This window comes from Canis lupus, chromosome 7 (genome assembly GCF_011100685.1).
Source record: "Canis lupus familiaris isolate Mischka breed German Shepherd chromosome 7, alternate assembly UU_Cfam_GSD_1.0, whole genome shotgun sequence".
Classification (NCBI taxonomy): Eukaryota; Metazoa; Chordata; class Mammalia; order Carnivora; family Canidae; genus Canis; species Canis lupus.
Window position 1 is genome coordinate 77,571,915 of NC_049228.1, and position 17,105 is coordinate 77,589,019.

The 17,105-nt window shown below is 42.4% G+C and overlaps 1 protein-coding gene across 9 annotated transcripts in view; it reads left to right on the forward strand.

Moving 5' to 3' along the window:
* GNAL (G protein subunit alpha L) overlaps positions 1-17,105 on the forward strand; it is a 143,682-nt gene that overhangs the window by 105,095 nt on the left and 21,482 nt on the right. The gene's annotated exons all lie outside the window — the stretch shown is intronic.

Below are 17,105 nucleotides of genomic sequence, written 5' to 3' on the forward strand. Positions count from 1 at the left end.
GAAACGTCCAAGATCGGCAAATCCACAGAAATGGAAAATAGATTACTAATTGCCAGGGGCCTGGGGGCAGGGGAAATGGAGAGTGACTGCTAATGGGTGTAGGATTTCTTTAGGGGATAATGGGAATATTCTGGAACAGGATAGTACAGACTATACTAAAAACCACAGGGTTGGTGAATTTTATGTTTTGTGAAATATGTTATGTGAATTATATCTCAATCTAAAAAAAAAAAGATTATGGAGGAGGGAGGGATTCAGGGCAGGAAAAACAATGGGAACACTCGTCAAGATTGGCCAGGGGGGCAGTCTCCTCACTGAGCCGGGGGTCCTCTTGTCAACCACAGGTGAAAGTCTATACATGCATTTACAAGGCCTGCTTTTGCTTTTCATAAGGCCTCCATCAATCACAAATACATGCCACTCTAGTTCTGCAAACATGTACAAACAAATGGAAGCCCCCAAATTATAAAGCACCCATGGTATAAAAATGAAAAACAAGCTGTGGTGACCTTTATTATGATATTTGGCATGTGAGGAGTGGAAACTTGCTCAGGCTACTTCAAGAAAAGGGGAATTTGTTCTGAGTCTCTCTAGAAAACCACTATTGAGGCAAAGGCACTGTGAGGACCAGCTCTTCTGTTCCCGCCCTCTGGGCATTTCAACTTTGCTTTCCTTGCTCTTCTCATCCCTGCTCTTCTCATCCCTGGATCCTGAAGGCAGGCCCACGCTGAAATCTGCAGGCCTGATCCCAGAGGAAACAGATCAGTTTTGCTAAAGGCCGGCAGCCTGCATGTGGCCACGGCCTTACCTGCTGTCCCTGGGGCCCGCGGGCTCAGCCAAGGGTCACCACCACAGCAGAGGGTGCGGCGAGGTGGGCCAGCCAGGACCGACCACCCTGGCCAAGGGCTGTAACTGAGCGTTAAGTATTGTACTTTGAGTAAAAAGGAGTGCCTGTGCAAATAACCAGCGATTATATTTTATCCAGAATTGCCCAGTTCCCACTGTGAAAATTAAAAGACAGTCTCTACCACATAATCCCCCAAAATGCATTTCCTCTAAGTCCTAATAATAAGTGATTATGTAGCCATGGAAACAGCTATTTTGGGAGAAAGAAAATCAGAGAAAATTGGATCTTTAGAACAGATTTATAAAATCAGACTTTGCTTAATGTAACTTGAAACCCTACTGCTCACAGAGTAGGTTCTTAGGCTTTGTACAGTTGTTTACAGGATAAGCACTTCTAGGAGTGCTTCGGTTTGAATAATTGGCTTTAGAATGCTCTCAAAGAGAGGGAATGTGCCAGAAGAAAGAAAAGAGTCTCGAGAAAGGTACAGTGTTTTTTCTGCTGTGTCCCTGTCTGCCTTTGACCATCTGTCAGGAGTCTCGATGACCACATTGCTATCATTTACTCTCCAGCACTATTAGGTTCTCATGGCTCCCAAGTCCTTGAATCTAAGCTTTCGGGACAATTGGGAAATTATTAGCAAAAATGAAGTCTCAACTTCAAAGTTGTTTTCTTTCCAGGTCATTTTAAAATCAAAGAAACTGTATTTTAAAACGTGAATGTTACTATATACCATTGAATTCATTAAGTATATAATCAACCACCTGGGTGCACGTAAATGAAGATCTCATTTTGATCTTCATTACTAGCCAAATTTATTGTCAGATTACTTTTCTTGGTCTGAAGAATCAAAAATGTTCCGTTTATGGGCAGTACTGTCCAGTTTGTTTAGGTATGAAGAATAAATTTAGTGGCAGGGTAAAGTAGGTAGGCCACATATCTCAGAATAAGCCCGTCAGCCCCTGGTTATATCCATTTCTTCCACACCCATTTGGAAACCCTGCCCCGAGATGGAATTTTTAAGAGGGCTGGCTTAACACAGATGCTTCCGTGTCTACGCTCACCTACGACCATACAGCACTTCTGACCCCAGATGTGTCAGGTGTTTTCCCACACCAAGCAACTCTCTATCACACCAGCTGGGTGTCCTCCAATTTAACTCAATTCTGGGGGTCTACCTGGAGACCATGTCCGATGCCACAGGCTAAGGGTTCAATCCCACAAGATTGCCTCCACTTCAGAAGCCAGTCTCAAGCAATAGGTCTGCAGGTTTTCTTTTTTTTTTTTTTTAAGATTTATTTATTTATTCATTCAGAGAGAGCGAGAGAGAGGCAGAGACACAGGCAGAGGGAGAAGCAGGCTCCACGCAGGAAGCCCGATGCGGGACTTGATCCCGGGTCTCCAGGATCACACCCCGGGCTGCAGGCGGCGCCAAACTGCTGCGCCACCGGGGCTGCCCAGTCTGCAGGTTTTCTACAGCTTCTGTCCCACTGTTGACAACTCACAGAACTCAGGGACACTTACATTTACTGGCTTATTAAAGGAAATGATAAAGGATACCAAGAAGCAGCCACATGAAGAGATGTGGGCAAGGTCGGGGAAGGTCTCGAGCACAGGAGCTTCTGTCCCCGTGGAGTTGAGCTGTGTCAGCCTCCTGGTGGTGCATGTGTTCACCAACCTGGAAGCTCTCCAAAGAGCTTGTGGAGGCTTCATCAGTAGGCATGATCTGTCCTTAACTCCAGCCCCACTCCCTTTTCTGGAGGATGGGGTGGAGTGGAGCTGAAAGTTCTAAGCTTCTAATCATGATCTGGTCTTTGCAGTGACCAGGCCCATCCAGGAGCCCACCCAGAGTCACCTCATTAAAATAAGAGACACTCCTATCACACAGGAAGGTACAAGGGATTTATTTAAGAGCTTGGTGTAAGGAATGGCAGTCAAAGACAAAATATTAGAACAAAAGATGCCCCTAGTGCTCTTCCCACCTAGGAATTTACAAGGGTTTCAGAAGCTCTGTGCCAGGAATCAGGATCAGAGACCAATAGGCATTTTCCCCCCTGTATCTCACATGTGTAAGCAAAATTTTTAAATCTTTCAGAAAACGACTCCCTTGAGTGGAGGATCCTGGTGGGTTCTCATACATCACCTCAGTGAATCCTCAGGCTTCCTACAAAGAGAGGATGCTGAGATGAGGCTGCAAGTCCTGTCCCTTCCAGCACGTACACTACTTTCTGCTGTTTCCCATTCCCTAGATATAGTTAGATTCATTCTGAAGGCTGTAAAAATCAAGCCTCTGAATTATAATAATAAATAATAATAATTTTTTTGCTGCCTTAGAGCTGTAGTTCCCCAATTATTTCTTAGAATCCTTGTCAAACAGTGTCCTGTGTGGGGCCCCAGTAGTGAGGAGGGGTCAGCAGCAGTGAGGAGCCCTGCGTGTCACCGTTTGCCTGGCCCATGCTCCTTACGGAGGCTCAGTTGGTGCCAAGGAGTGCACCATGGGGCCCATTTTAGAGACCAAGTCCAGTTTCCAAAGTTGTAGTAGCAGGCCCAAATTCAGTTTGCACTAAATACCAAACCATAGTCCTATTTTACTAGAATAAATACATCAAACCGAAGTAGCATTTTATTAGAGATTTATCTTAGATGGTCACACGGATCACATTTACTTATAAGATCTGTGTGGCCATTTTCATAAAAATAGAATTGAAACTCAGTGCTCACAGATGACATTGAGCCTTTCAATGGGGCTCAACATCTGGTTCCTTCCTGCTGGGGGAAAGTGTTTGGGAATACTCTGGTTTATGTATATCAGTAACAGCAAAGAGTAGCAAAAACAGGGTTGTTGTTTTTGTTTTAATTCGCTTTGTAATCACAAGAAACATTTTAAGATAAATTATGCGGAATGTGAAAAGGACAAGAGTAAGAAATTTTCTTCCAAGTTGGACTCCTAACCAACCTCCTCACGTTACTAAACATACACACAAAGTCTGATAGACACTTAAAGTTTTTCACTTTTTAACTTTTATTTATTTTTTTTTAAGATTTTATTTATTTATTCATGAGAGACACAGAGAGACGCAGAGACACAGGCAGAGGGAGAAGCAGGCTCCATGCAGGGAGCCCGATGTGGGACTCAATCCCGGACTCCAGGATCACACCCTGAGCCAATGGCAGGCGCTAAACCTCTGAGCCACCCAGGAATCCCCAGATTTTTAACTTTCAAATGCACAAAGATAGTCTCTGTGCCACATTTTCACCAGTGGTGACGTGGCAGTTCCTCTGTGATGAGAGCCTGGGCTCACCCCCAGGACAGGCCTCAATGCAGCAGGCTATACTGCTTGCTGGTCAGGTGTTGTGCCATCGGACAGGAGCCAGCACACTCTTACAGCCTTCCTTCCAAACAGCAGCACAACTGCAAGAAGTTGAAAATCTGTGCATAACAGCTTGATAGGAGTTTGGGGTACACAGGTATTCACATGTGTCAAAACAGCAAATGTACAGTCAAGATATGTTTCTTTGGACTTAAATTTTACTTCAACAAAAAATATCGTGAACAAATATTGATGTCTAGACAAAGATCTGTGTGCTGAAGTATTTAGGAGGAAGTGAACTGGTATCTCCATTTCTTTGAAATGCATCAAAAATAAGGTAGCTAGAGAGATATGTGACCTTTTTTAAAGTATGGTAAAATGGTAATAGCAAAATCTAGATGGGTATTCAAGTATCCACCAAAAAATTATTTCAGGTTGTGTGTCTGAAATGTTTCATAGTAATATGTAGGGAGGGGAATATACATGTGTACAGATGCGATCAAAAGTCTACAGAAAAATAAGTTACATAGCAGCACAAGGTAACACATCAGTGGTTCTCCACAAATGATAATATGCCGCATAAGACATTTGCCTGTAGGAGGGTTTTTATTACAATTCTCTGAAGTGCTTGCTGAATTCTTCTAAAAATTTCCAAGGACCCCAAGGACCTCAGATTGAAAACCACTAAATACTTGTAAAAACAAAGGATACGGCTTCAGAAAGACTTACAGGTGTGTCTCGTATTTCTAAGCTTCCAAGTGTAGCTGCAAAATAGTTCATAGTTGTAAAAATTTACCAGGTGGGGCACTCTTCTGTGCACATTACACAAGTTAACAAATTAATCCTCACACTAACCCAAAGAGGAGGAAACAAAATCACCTAAGATTACAAGGACTACACCGTGCCATATTACTACTTGATTTATGCAGGATTTCATACCTTAAACCTAAAGGTATGAAAGACTATTTTAGGTTAGAAGTTCAACAAACATTATATGAGCTTCAAATGTGTGCCAGGCACTGCCAGATGCTAAATTGTAAAGATGATAAGGCATGGCCTTACACTTATAAATACATGGATTTTCACAAGGGCACCCATTTTCTCAGATTCTGAAGTCACTCTCATCTACCTTCCATTTCTGTCCAATTCATATCGTGAGCATAGTTCGCAGGTGAAAGCCAGGATAGGGGCGCCTGGGTGGCTCAGTGGTTGAGCAGTTGAGCATCTGCCTTCAGCTCAAGTCATGGTCCCGGGGTCCTGGGATCAGGACCCACATCAGGCTCCTTACAGGGAGCCTGCTTCTCCCTCTGCCTGTGTCTCTGCCTCTCTCTGTGTCTCTCATGAATAAATAAAGAAAATCTTTAAAAAATAAATAAATAAATGAAAGCCAGGATAGGTTTTTTTTTTTATAGAGGTCCTCACGGTTCAAGAAAGTGAAAAAACTCACAAAAAAGGGGCAAATATTTACATATCATGTATCTTATAAGGGGCTTGGATCCAGATTATATAAATAACTCCTACAGCTCAATAATAAAAGGTTAAATAACTTCAATATTAATGCTTTTATCAATTTTAGAATGAACAGAGGATCAGAATAGATGACATTTCCCCAATAAGGTATGAATTTACATATTTAAATGGCCAATAAACTCATGAGAAGATGCTCAACAGCATTAGTCACTGGGAAACACAAATCAAAACCATAATGAGATACCACTTCACAACCACTAGGATGGCTATAATCAAAAAGTCAAGGGCACTTGGGTAACTCAGGCTTCAGCTCAGGTCATGATCCCAGGGTCCTGAGCTGAAGCCTCATGTCGGGCTCCCTGCTCAATGGGAAATCTGCTTCTCCGTCTCCCTCTACCTGCCACTTCCCCTGCTTGTTCTTTCTCTCTTTGTCAAATAAATAAATAAATAAATAAATAAATAAATAAATAAATAAGAAAAGTAAAATAAGAACAAATGTTGGCAAGCATGTGGAGAAACTGGAACCCTCATATATTGTTGGTGGGAATGTAGAATGGTACAGCTGCTTCAGAAAACAGTCTGGCAGTTCCACAAAAAGTTAATCACAGAATTACCATGTGACCCAGCAATTCCACTCCCAGGTATACATTCACGAGAATTGAAAACATACATCCACACCAAAACTTCAAGACAAATATTAACAGTAGCAGTATTCCTAAGAGTTGAAAAGTGGAAACAACCCAATGCCCCTCAGTTGCTGAATGGATACCCAAAATATAGTCTGTCTATACAATGGACTATTATCTAGCTATAAAAAAGGAAAGCAGCACTGATATAAGCTACAACATGGAAGAACCCTGAAAACATGATGCTGAGTCAAAGAAGGCAGACACAGAAGGCCACATATTGTGTGATTCCATTTCTATGGAATGCCCAGCACAGATGTACAGAGGCAGAAAGTAGATTGGGTTGCACTGGGCTGAGGGAGCGTGAGGGGGCAGATGAGGGGCAACTGCCTAATGGGTACAAGGTTTCCTTCCAGAGTGATGAAAATGTCCTGACAGTGATTATGGAGACGGCTGTGCAGCTCTGAATAAGCAAACCACCATTGGATGGTGCCCTTCAGATGCACTTTAAATTGAGACCCCCTGTTGTAACTAGCTTGTTGGATCTTGGACACCTCAGTAAAATTAATTTGGAGACTGCTGATCATTGGGATTTCCTAATTTTAGGGCAGGGGGAGAGATGCTATTCCAAAGGGGTGAACAATTGCTCAATAGAAGTTCCTATTCCTTACCCTATACATTGCATTCTGGCTCACCTGTGTGCACAATCTGAGTGCAGGGACTGTAGTTGTGCTGTGGAAGGTATTCAGTAAAAGACACATAACATTTCACATTTTGCACGTTCTTCCTTTCTAAAGAGAGAAAAGAGAAGAAAGGAAATGCAAAAGTGAAAACACTGATTTAAACTATGATTCCTGGGTTCCCTGGGAATCATAGTTTCAGTGGTTGGTTCACGAGTCATTGTTGGCTGCTTGCATGGAATTACTGCTTACCGCTGCATCCAAAACCATGCCTGCCTCATAGTAGGTGTTCAAAAAATAGTTGTTAAATGGGATGGGCTTTTATAACTTTTGTTTCTCTGTGTTCTCTACCATTCATCATCTACCATTCTCATGTACACAGAATTTTGCTGTAAAGTTGTAAAACTTAATTAGGGTTATTACTCATTCAACAAATATTGAATGAGTTGTCACAACGTCAGGCCCTGCCTGGAGAGGAGGAACTCAAAATGCCATGGAAATAGCTTCTTATAAATTTACCTGCTAACTTCCATGATGATTATTTTTTAGAGATATTGAGACATATTTCCCACATGGGAATCATAGTTTATTTTTTATTTTTATTTTTTAAAGATTTTATTTATTTATTCATGAGAGACACAGAGACAGACAGAGAGAGACAGAGAGAGACACAGACACAGGCAGAGGGAGACACAGGTTCCATGCAGGGAACCCGACGCGGGACTCGATCCCGGGTCTCCAGGATTATGCCCTGGGCTGAAGGCGGCGCTAAACCGCTGGGCCACCCGGGCTGCCCTAAGTTACTTATCTTTCTTACACCAGACCACACTGATCACATAATTAGAATCTGTGAGATGAATGAAAACCCACCTTTCAAATACAAGTTTATTCTGTTATTATTTTTAGATTAAGGAAATCTAAGTACAATTAGAATTTCCATTTGCTCACTAGCCCTTTTATTCATATGACCACAGTGAAGTGCATGATATGCCTTGCTTCTCAATTTATTTTATATTATTGTGAATCTGGAATTAATATTTTGCATTAAGATGAATGTTATGCATTATTTCTATGAGGAAGGAATGAAAGAATCTTCGTACCAGCTATCTGAGGCAGGTGGTAACTGCTAAGAAAGAAATCGCTTTGCTATAGTCTGCGAAGATCCACACAGTGACATACGTTCTAAAATCTATGAGACTTAATAAGTTGTTTTTGCAAAAAAGAAAATTTTGTATTACCCTCAACTGGACATGTTTAATGAGATCTCAGATCTCTTTTAAGATAAGAAACTCAGCGTGAAGTAAATGGAGATTGGAAGGTCTGTTTCTTTTTCTGGTTCTTCCTCTGACACGTGGTGTGATCTGAACAAATCTGTATAATTGGTCTGTGAAAATAGAGAGCCCTGGGGGCACCCCTCCTCAGAAGGCTCTCCTCATCCAGAAGTCCCTACAACTTCTTTCTCCACCCTTGGTCCACCACATGCTTCCACAATTCAAATCGAAAGGTCGACTTCCTCGTACAGACCTAGGGTCTGTAAAGATCAAGTGACACTGTCATGGGCCAGTGGCAGAAAGGAAACGCCAGGATGCTTCTAGTGAGCAGGAACCATGTTGAATGCAGTTTGTGGTGGTTTCCTTATTCTATTTCATGTAAGGACATCAAAGAATTCACAAAGTTTCACGCTGCAGTTTAAGTAGAAATTCATTTATCTTTGAGTTCTCCTTTAACCCCTACGCTACTCAAAAAAATACATATTCCTTTTTTCTGCAATATGCTAAGATTCACTATTAAGTATTGTTTTGCAGATGTTAATCTTGTCTGGGACTTTTACTATATTTAGGACATGGTTAATCATGTTCTGAGGCAGCCTAGTGATGAATTTATCAAGAAAGCTCAGCCTCGATGCCCCAGTTGTGCAGAACCTTCCATGAGAAGAAACACTGGGGGAACTAAATACCTCTGCTTTATGGAACATTATACAAACATCACATTTGTGCACTATTTATCTATCATCCCAGAGCTGTGAACTCAGTAAATATTTGTGGAATACGGGCATGAACGGGAAGATTCTAGCCTCCTCCATCAAAGATGATAGAACAAGAATACATATCCACTATATTTTAGTTGAGGTATCTTGCACCTGATGAGTTAGTTCAAAACCATTTTAAAGTTAACATTTTAAAAGTATATATATTGATCTTTGGCCTCCTTTAAGCCACCAGTGTTCACTGTCTCAAAGAAAACTGAATCTTACCGTAATACATTATAAAAGTGACAAGAAATATTCTGCTTTGTTACAGGCTTTTTACATTCTAAATAGAAGCGTTAAAACAAATTATTTGGGGGCACCTAGGTGGCTCAGTCAGTTAGGTGTCTGACTCTTGGTTTCAGCTCAGGTCATGATCTCAGGGTCCTGGGATCAAGCCCCTTGTAGGGCTTCACACTCAGCGCTGAGTCTGCTTGAGAGTCTCTCCCTCTCCCTCGGCCTTTCCCCACCCCTCGCTCCTGCATGCACTTTCATTCTCTTTCTCTCTCTCTAAAATGAATGGATAAATCTTTAAATAAATAAATATTTTTTAGTGAGTCTCACTGAATTAAGTTGTATTTGGTTTCTAACATGGTTTTGCTTCTTAACTAAAGATACCACCTTAAACTAACAAATTTTTATGTTCAGGCTCAAAAGCTTAATTGCAGCTCTTCCTTGACCAAGAGTGATTACCATGCTTAGACTTGCATGAACACTAATGGTCAATGACTCCTTCCCTTCTATACATAGTAGGGATTAAACCAGAATTGAAAGGACTTTTTAATGGTTCTCAGAATATGCAGTCGTTAGAACTAGTACACTCTATTCTGTGGTCATGATTGAAATCACTTGACTTAAGCTTAATTTAACTGTGAGATGATGTGACTTATAAGCTGCGTCTCATGGCAGGTCAGATGCAGCATTGATTAGGGATATGAGAGCATCAGCAGCTCACACATGTTCCCAGGAGCAGCAGTAGGACACCCCCACCCCCATTACCACCTCCCAGGACTCTACCCACACTAGCCCCGAGGAAGCTTCCAGGTTCTGACCATCTGATTTCATTATACACACAAGGTACACCAACAGGAGGACAAGAAAAGGTTTTCATATGCAGCGAAATTTACTGTCTCGTGTGCACATTAACAATTTTTTAAACTCGCAAATTGTAAGCTTAATGTTCCAGTTTAAAAAAAAAAAAAGTGATGTGAGTGGCACCTGGGTGGCCCAGCAATTGAGTGTCTGCCTTCGGCTCAGGGCGTGACCCCGGGGTCCTGAGATCAAGGCCCACATCAGGCTCCCTGCAGGAGTCTGCTTCTCCCTCTGCCTATGTCTTTGCCTCTGTGTGTGTGTGTGTGTCTCTCATGAATAAATAAATGAAATCTTTAACAACAACAAAAAAAGGGTGATGTGAGAACAAGCCAGCTCCCCGGTTCCACAGAGTAGCCCTGCCCCACATGCAGCCTGGACAAGCCCATGTGCAGTCCTACTCATCTGCCCCAGATCTGTAGCCGTGAAATCGCTCTCTGCGTCTGCAGGATGCCCTACCAATGTCCGTTAGACAGCCAGACAGCGTGAGATACTGCCAATGTTTCTATGCAGGGAAATAAGCTTATTTGATGTGTTTGTTTTCCTTCTGTAGTTTACTTTCTGCTCATATTTTTCTCTCCCTCTGAGGCAGGAACCCCATCAAAGGAGTAGGTTTTCTTTCTATAGAACATTCTGTAAATGGAGGCATCTCATAGAAATATACATAGTCCGTCTTCTCTTTTTCACCTAATCTACTCCATATGTTCCCTGTGAGATCTGCAAACATCCATCACAAACTGCTGGGAAGAGGGCAATTTAGATAATACACATTTTCTCATAGTAAGTTTTATAGTAAATCTGTTCATATTGTTTCAGGGTTTCTTCAAATGAAATTATGCAGTGTATACCATTTGGTCTGGGGTCTTTTTAGCTCAAATTAAGTTTTTAAGATTTATTCATGTGTTGAGTATGGTTACTGCTATTTATTTTCATTACTACATAGTATCCAATTGTAAAAATACACCACAATTTATTTTTTCGTTCTGTTCATGGACGGTTGGGTTGCTTCCAGGTTTTGGCTGTGACAAATAATGATGCTCAAACATTTTGTTCTGTAACCCGATATACACGTGCAAGAGTTTCTCTAGGGTGGATAATAGACATGGAACTGGTGCTCAAAGGGGATGCATATTTTAACTTTACTAGATAATGCTAATTTTTTCTCAAAGAAATTGTGTCTACTGACCCTCCCACTAGTAGTAGTGTATGAGAGCCTTTGTTGCCTCACATCTTTGCCAAAACACACTGTTTCGGGACTTTGCCTTAATTATTCTGAGGGACTTCTTTTGATTTAATGATTTTAAACAGTCCTTCCCAGTGCCAAGGCCTGCTGAAGGCATTATTACCCAATGTTAGATCATAGTTTCATATGATGCATTTCCAGGTTTATAAATGAAGAAACAATGCCCAGCAAGGAGCTAGCTTGGCCTTGGTCACACAAGTAATCACACAGCTTTGCCCAGGACAGAAAAGAAGAGCCCAGTACCCTACATCCGTCAAGACCACACTGTACCCACTCCCTCTGTTTTCACGCTGCTTCCTGTACTAACAGGAAAGTCCAAATTGTCTCAAACTAAGACTGAGCTAAAGCGAGTCTAGAGTTATGCTTTAGCAAACCCCAAGCGGGAAAAGTAATATTTCGAGACTTCTTAAAAAAAAAAAAAAATGATTGCCATTGACTTTTTTCTAAATCCAGAACTTTCTTTGTTACAAGGAGGACTAGGAAGGAATATGGAGCCCCCAGTTCTGTGAACATCTAAGACAAAGTGATCATTTCTTTACTCAGCACCAAAAGAAACCCTGGACTGTCCTTAAGGGCCAGGAGTATCTAGATTTAATTTTCAGCTTGTTATCAGATTGGTAAATTATTCAGTACAGAAAAGGAACAGGGAAATCCCTATGTTAGTGGAGTTGTAGATGCCGAATTAGACTGTCAGGACATCGGGAATTCATATACTCCCTACACCACCATGAGAACTAGGAACCCAGACATTACCAGCCTGCACACACAGCAATGTGGAAGCCTAATCAAATGCAACTTTACTGTTTCTAACTCTTTCTTGTTCTCATTTTTATTTTTTTAAAGATTTTATTTATTCATTCATGAGAGACAGACAGAGAGAGAGAGAGAGAGAGAGAGGCAGAGAGAGAAGCAGGCTCCATGCAGGGAGCCCAACATGGGACTCGATCCTGGGTCTCCAGGATCATGCCCTGGGCTGAAGGCAGGCACTAAACTGCTGAGCCACCCAGGCTGCCCTCTCCTTCTCATTTTTAAAACCTTAACATCATGTTAACATAATGTGAGGTACGATGACTTTGCAATTTCCCATGGTTTGAGCACTCTTGAGTTTTTTTCTGAAATAAACCGTTGATAGAAACGTTGATAGAAACAATTATATATGTGATATATCCAGTAATATATATGTATGTATGTGATGTAGTCCTTGAAATGGTCACCAAGTGAATATATCTCCAATGTCATTTCCTTTGGATGCATTCATACATTCAGCAGAAATTTATTAAATATCTGTGTGTCTGAGTTTGATCAGGACCAGGTGTAAGGTCAAGAACCGAATTGTCACCATGGAAAGATCTAAAAGAACAGACTGCTACTGAGCAAATCACAAATATATAACATAGATACAAATTGTGGTGAGTAAGGAGGAGCTCTGAAAGAGAATTCAAGGCATAACATTTCAAAAATACTGGAAAACTACCTGTGAGAAGCCAGTAATAATTTAACACACATAATAAAACTGTGTTTCATATATATTTAGTTCCCTCTTTTATTTTGAAAGGTCTTCAGATTTAGCAAATGATCCTTCTCCAGTGAAATCAAGCCATATATCCTGCTTAAATATCTCAAGTTTAAACATTTGTATTGGTTCAGAGGAAGAAAGACTAGGCCATACTAAGCCAAATTAAAACATATTTTCCTTCCTGATTTTATGATAAAAATAACTGACTGGCTTGACTAGAAATGTCTGTACTCTAATCCAAATTTTCTTACAGTCCCTACGAAGAAAGTTTCTACTTTGGCTATGGGTGTTATAAGGCAGTGTCATAACTATAGAATTTCTGACTGGCCCCTTGATTGTAAACTGTACATAGAGGGTACCGTACTTACAATATTTTACCTACAACTTTTCAACTTTATAATGGTGTGGAAACAATACAGATTCAGTAGAAATCATACTTGAAATTTGAAATTTGGATCTTATCCCAGATTAGCAATGTTCAGTAAGTTCCTCTCCAGAAATGCTGGGCAGCAGCAGTGACATAGCTCCCAGGCAGCTATGGGATCACAAGGATAGTACACATACAACCATTTTGTACTTCTATTGTGTTTGTCACTTTCCATACAGTCAATTACATGAGATGTAAATGCTTGAGACAGTCAATGCTTGATCATAAAACAGGCTTTGTGTGAGATGATTTGGCCCAACTGTAGACTAATGAAGTGTTCTGAGCATGTTTAAGGTGGACTAGCTCAGCTATGGTGGTAATAGGTTAGATGTATTCAGTGCACTTTCAGTAGGATATTTCCAACTTAACAATGGGTTTTTTGGGATCCCTGGGTGGCGCAGTGGTTTAGCGCCTGCCTTTGGCCCAGGGCGCGATCCTGGAGACCCGGGATCGAATCCCACGTCGGGCTCCCGGTGCATGGAGCCTGCTTCTCCCTCTGCCTATGTCTCTGCCTCTCTCTCTCTCTCTCTCTCTCTATCAAAAATAAATAAAAAAATTTAAAAAAACAATGGGTTTTTTGAGATATCAAGAAATCAAGAAAGGCCTGTATTCTTTCTTTGCACCATGAATTAAGTCCAGAAGATTCTCATGTGCAGTCAGAATTTCCACAGGACCAAAGTTTCCCTTGGTGATCTTTCATACACTCAAGATAATCTCTCCTTCGCTAGATACATGAAAAAGAAAACATGCTAGTCAGAAACAGAGCCTGGAGGTTTTCACCCTTGATGGAATGTAAAGAATGGAAAAACTTACCAATAGAATGTAGATGCAGTGAAGGGAGTTGTCCAGGATTATTCCTAAGAATGTGGCTTGAATAACTGGATGAACAGAGGTGACATTTAATAAGTAGGATGATCAGCTTTGGGGGTTAGGACTGGGAATTCAGTCAGTTGGAGGAGGTGCCAAACCGTCTGGCACCCCAGATTCTTCAGTATCAGGAGACAGGGATACAGGAGCTTGGAAGTAAAATTTGCTCTAGAAATGTAAAAGCAAGAATGTGAGCTGTGGATCATCTGAACACAATGGGGATGGCTGGGGTATTGATAGAGGAGAGAAGAGGATGGGGCCTGAGGACTGCTACTACCGAGCTCCTAGGGGTGGGTGGGTGGAGGAGTACCGGCCAACGGCAAGGTTGGCCTCTTCTGTGTTCCAGGCTGTCCCAATAATCTGAAAATCTGGCTTCTGGAACTCCACCCCATGCTCTAGACTGTTTGCCCAGCCCAGAGAGGAGACTTGCCATCAGTTAATGACTATAGTGTCAAGGCATGTTAATTGCTTTTAGCACCTTACTTAGGTCACACTAACCTTACAGTCAATGCAAGTCCTCAGTCTGCTCAAAAGAACAGCTAAGTCACCTTCTTTTAAGCCAAAGATTATCAGTCTTTTATTCTTCTTAACTGATTGGACTCCACCCTGCTCTTCTACTGGTCTCGCTGTATCCATAGAATCTTATTTCTAACGCTTAGCAGATGTGTGGTCTTGGGCCAGTTGCTTAGCTCTCTGTGCTTCTGTTTCCTGACCTGTAAATTGGAGGTGTTAGTAGTATTACTGCATAGGGTTTGTGCAGATGAGATGAGCTAATTCATGTAAAGTGCCTGGAACAATGCCTGGCACATCAGCACTTAATAAACGTTAGTTGTCATCATCCTCTTCATCTATCAAAGTTTCTCGTGATTATATTCCAAACTCTCACCTAATTAGAGTTTGTCATGAGGCAAACTATGGAATATGTCGAGGAACCCAAAAGAAAGGGAGGGTGGATTGGGGCCGGGGGGGAGAGAAGGAGTTGTGGGCCCTCTATCCTCACTTCAAACAGGTTTCTTTTCCTTTTATTTGCTTTTTTATCATTTCTAGAAGTGTCTCATGTGAAGAAAGAGTTCTACTACTTTAGAAAAAAAAATAATAACTTTGGGGAACGCCTGGGTGGTTCAGTGGTTGGGCGTCTGCCTTCGGTCAGGGCGTGATCTTGGAGTCCCAGGATCCAGTCCCCCATCAGGTTCCCTTCATGAAGCCTGCTTCTCCTCCCTCTGCCTGTATCCCTGCCTCTCTCCATGTCTCTCATGAATAAACAAATAAAATCTTAAAAAAAAAAAAAAAGTAACCTTGGCTAAGCTGCTAAATAGGATAATGTTCTAGCTCCTCTCAACCACAGTTCAAGTCAGCAAAGCCTTCTTGGACTCAGTGCCTACTATGTGCAGAGAGATGGCTGGGTTCCTCAGGGGGAAAGGAATAAGACTGTTTTCTGCTTCCACAGTTCATAATCCAGTACGGTGCTCTGAGCCCACAGAACATGAATCAGGAGGTGTTCCCTGTGTGGTAGAGCAGAGGTACAGAGTACAGGGTCAGCACAGAGGAGGGGGCTCCTGGGAGGCTTCATGGAGAGGGTGGCTTCTGAGAAGGGGTAGGATATCAAGAGGCAGAGATGCATGGGGTGTGTAAGCCCAGGCAGCAGGGACAGTATACACAGAGGGAGGAGCACTGAGTGTACCTCATTCTCCACTAGATCCTAGACACCCAAGCTTCAGTCCAGTTTGACGGGCACATAGGGCAAGGACAGAAAAGAAGATGGGGACCCAGTATGCCTCCTAGAGAAGTTCAGTGTTTATGCCTGGGTTTAGGAGCAAATGAGTGATATAATCAAAGCAGTGTTTTAGGAAGATGCATGTGACACCAGCACGCCTTTTACTTTGTGGCTCAAGACTGTAAGTTACTGGGATCCCTGGGTGGTGCAGCGGTTTGGCGCCTGCCTTTGGCCCAGGGTGAGATCCTGGAGACCCGGGATCGAATCCCACGTCGGGCTCTCAGTGCATGGAGCCTGCTTATGTCTCTGCCTCTCTCTCTCTATCTCTCTCTCTCTCTCTGTGACTATCATAAATAAATAAAAATTAAAAAAAAAAGACTGTAAGTTACTGATACAGGTAACTGAAAGGGATGGCAAGATGCCAGGTTAAAATTCTCTCTAAACAGAATTAACTCTCAGTATCATTCTCAACCTAGCTCATTAGGGCAGGTTGGGCCCTCTGATATTTTGTGATTGTCTGTATCCAGGGAATCTTTCTAAAACAGGAAAACCGTAGCACATACGGCTGCCATTTGAAAGCCTGAGTTTTCTAAGGGTATGATACCTGGTGACAGTCTTGATGTGTGCCAGTGGATGTGAGTCCCAATACTTCACCATTCTCTGCCTGCATAATTTAAAATGACAATGTAGCCTGTCAAACTTGCATGTGAGTGAAGTTCCTTGGATATTTATAAAACATCAAGTAGATAGAATTGTGTCAGCAAAAGATGGGTCCCAGGATTTTTGGATGGTAGTTGCTGGCGACACACTATAGGCTGAGCTTAAAGCTACGGCACGAATACGGCGGTGCACGGTTGTGAGGGTCTTTTCACCATTGCAGCCAAAGGGTATCACAATACTCCAAGCAAGTCAACGATGCACCTCTCGTTTTGTGCATGAATTGATGATCCACGGGCTCCAGGTCCCCCTGAGAAAGCGGCGCCCACGCATACCGAGCAAGCAGCGGTCTGCAGACCCAGCTGACGGTTTGCTGGCCGAAGGCCTGCCACTTCGGGAGTCCGCAGGTTTTCTTACGTGTAGTTGTAGACGCAGCCTGCCTGCTTCGATAGCCACGTTCCCAAGCGTGCGTGGACACCCGTCCTCGTGAGTTTTCTGATGCTTAAATACTTGCAAAACTGGGCGCAGAGAGCGAGCGCCGCAACCTGCACCAGCAGCGCCCAGCGAAACCCCGCCCGCGTCTGCGTGGTCCGGCCCCCTGGGTCCCGCAGCGCCCCGCCCCGGCGCCGGGCTCT